We start from the raw sequence: 3,231 nt of genomic DNA, 5'->3' as shown, positions 1-3,231 counted from the left end.
TTGCATAAATGGTTACCATTGAGGGGAGAATGGTCAAATGGTCTAACTACTGAGTTGTCCCTTCTGTGGAAATAATATGGGGGATGTCATGCATTTGAATTAGTCATATGTAGTTTTGACAAGGGTCTAGTTCTTAATGGCCACAACCATTTGGAAGGTAGGGTTGATGGGAAAATTTTCATGTAGGACTAATTGGAGATTGATAGTGTTGGGTGACACTCTTGGGCTTACTCTTGCTACATGTTGGCATTACATAGAATTGTAGTAATGCTGGCCATCTGGAATGTACATAGCAGAATCATGTTCAATCATGAGGTGGGTATCAGCTATGGGAGGAAGCTATGGTTGGTTTTTTGGAGATCTAAGTTGATAGTGGGAAAGAATGATTCAATGGGTGGGAACTTATTTGCATTATCTGAGTCTATTGGGTCTTTAGATTGTAGCATTTTGGGGTCGTCCATGGGCAGCATGCTCTAAATTTGGTATGTCTCCCAAAAAAAATAATTGGTTTGAGAGAATGGGTATTAAAAGAGTAATGGTATAGTTTACACTATTGCCAATTAAAAGAGTAATGATATAGTCTACACTATTACCAATTAGAGGCTACTTTCATTGTTGTGGTAGAATAAGTTACTCTAGTGAGGATTCAATGCTTTATAAGGGGGAGATTACTGCCTAGCTTTGCCAAATGTGTTTATTTGGTTTCTCATTAGCTTTGAGCTCAGTCATGGTTTGATCTTTAGTCTTGTTATAGTGCAAAAAACCTTCAACCTTATCTTTCTACTTTAATGCCCCATCATTTCAATATTCACATAACTAATTTTCTCAATTTGAAGGGAGATGTGATTCCCTTTCCATTGTGTTTTGTATTTCTATTAGAACTCCCACCATATTTTGGTGGTTCTTGATATATTACTAGTATATATTTACAATATATATTTACAATGCAAATATCTTTTTTAACAAGTTTAGAGATACTATGTTTTGATCCAAAAGAAACATTTGTCATTAAGATCCTCATGGTACCAAAAAAGCCAAGTGAAAGAGAGGGAAAAACATCCATGAGAGAATCAGTGGTGGCAAACATGAAACAATGCAATCCCACTTATCTCACAAAGTACTTGTTTGCCACTATTGCTCATGTGATCCTCGAAGGCTGTATTCCAAGGTTAGTATACTAGTAATAGGTTCCACCAATCGAAAGGAATTCCAAAATGTATTAATTAATGGCAAAACGAGGAGGGTAGGGGTGGAAAGGAAGCGCCTCTCTTTATGAGGGGAGGGTGACCCTCCCCTTTTATCATACCTATTACTCCACATCTTGATTTAACTTGATGGTAATGAGTTTAAGTCCATGAAGTTTTGAAGCTATTCCTTTGACCTTAGCTTAATTGGAATACTCCACCCAAGATATTATTGAATTTCTATGTTAAAAAATAAATACCTTTTCAATTACTTCTCTCCTTAAGTTATATGTATGGAGTAATTTGTTGAGATTCAAGGCCTTTAGAATAGAATAGATAGATGGAAAATATGGATGAGCAAACTAATAGAGAAATAGGTCCTGCTAATTGAAAATAATTAAAAAACATATTGATTTGTGGAAAAGGTAGGAGGGGAGGGTGGAAAGGAAAGGGGAGGGTAACGAGGGCATCCCTCTAGTTATAGAAGAGGGCCCCCCTCCCCTCTTATTTGTGAGGGTGATAATTCATAACCATTATATTTTACTTCTTCTACAATATTTTCATGTAGCCTTGTGTGGTAAGACCTTGAGATGACTTATGGAGGTTTTGCGTTCAAGACCCCCTTTTGCATGCAATTTTCAATCTACCTCTTTGACCATAGCTTAATTGGAGTACTCCACATTTTCACCTAAGAAGTCAATTGGATTTCTTAATTAGAAAATAAAGTCCTTTTCTCCTTATCTTAAGTTATATGCATAAATAGTTATTGATATTAAGGGCTTTTACAATAGGTGGATGGCAAGTATAGATGTGGCTAATGGAGGAATTAAGTGAGAGCCATTAGGCACCAAGATCATGTCTAAGAGTAGAGATATGAACCATTTATAATGTGCAGACACTCATGCCATGAATCTAGCTAGTACTTTTATGGACACATTAGAGTATATGTATGGAAAAGAAATTCTGTAAAATAATTTCCTACTAATATTATGCTTCATTTTGACAATAAGCCTTATATGTTCTTCATGAAAAATATTGGTTAGGGCTTAAGCATGAGAGATCAATATGTTATTGCTGGTAAGGTGTAGTCCACTTTGTTGGTTTCTTTAGCAAGTGCAAGAGACAGAGACAAAAAGGAGAGAGAGAAGGTTCACTTGGTGATAGTATGTCAAATGAGCACGAATTCTTAGAATTTTGCAATGCATGTGGAAGACCAAGTTAGAAAAGCCTCCGTCCTCTAAACTACACATTGTATTAAATGCATGTCACAAGATATATAGATTGCATGCAACCAATGTCACACTGATAGTCAATTAAATGAGTTCCTACTCCATTACTCACAATAACACACACAACAAGAGACAAATGAAAAGATATCAATATGCAAAAGGGACACAAGTTTTGAAGGTACTCAAAAGGGTTACACAAAGCCTCAAAGCACTCGTGCTTATTGGATGCACAGAGGAGTCACGAGCCCATATCTCCACCCTTTACTATCAACCACCCAAGGCCTTGAGTCCTCAATGTTCTATCAACCTCTCTTATGTCTCTAGCCCTAAGATTGAGCCTCAATCTATCCCAAAATTTTGAATACTCTTCCATGACTATCATATTATTGATCTGACACTTTCAGAGTGCATAGGCCCCTCACTAACTAAGACATTGGAACATGGGTCTCAATTAAGATGTGGGTGTTGAGAGTTGTGGTGTCATGAGCACATGTAGAGCAAAGGTATGAGTAAAGGGCAAGCTGCCACATGGCATGGAGGAGATATCCCACATGTGAGCATGCATATGGATGTTAAGTACCCACTCCTACAAAAGGGAGGTTCATTTGAAGTAATATCAAAATCAAGCACTTTCCACTATCTCAAGATTCTCTTTATGAGTCCAAGTTAATCTATCTTGGAACTTAATTTACTTGAGTTATAGATTATGATCACTCTTAGGATTCATCCACCTTAGATTAATGTTATCATTAGAGTAGATTAGGGTCCATAGGAGAGCTCGGTCCATGAGCTTTAACATGGTATCAGAGCATTCCGCT

Source organism: Dipteris shenzhenensis, chromosome 19 (assembly GCF_047967505.1).
Source record: "Dipteris shenzhenensis isolate YYH24624 ecotype China chromosome 19, Dip_SZ_1.0, whole genome shotgun sequence".
NCBI lineage: Eukaryota > Viridiplantae > Streptophyta > Polypodiopsida > Gleicheniales > Dipteridaceae > Dipteris > Dipteris shenzhenensis.
This window is presented reverse-complemented; position numbering follows the sequence as displayed.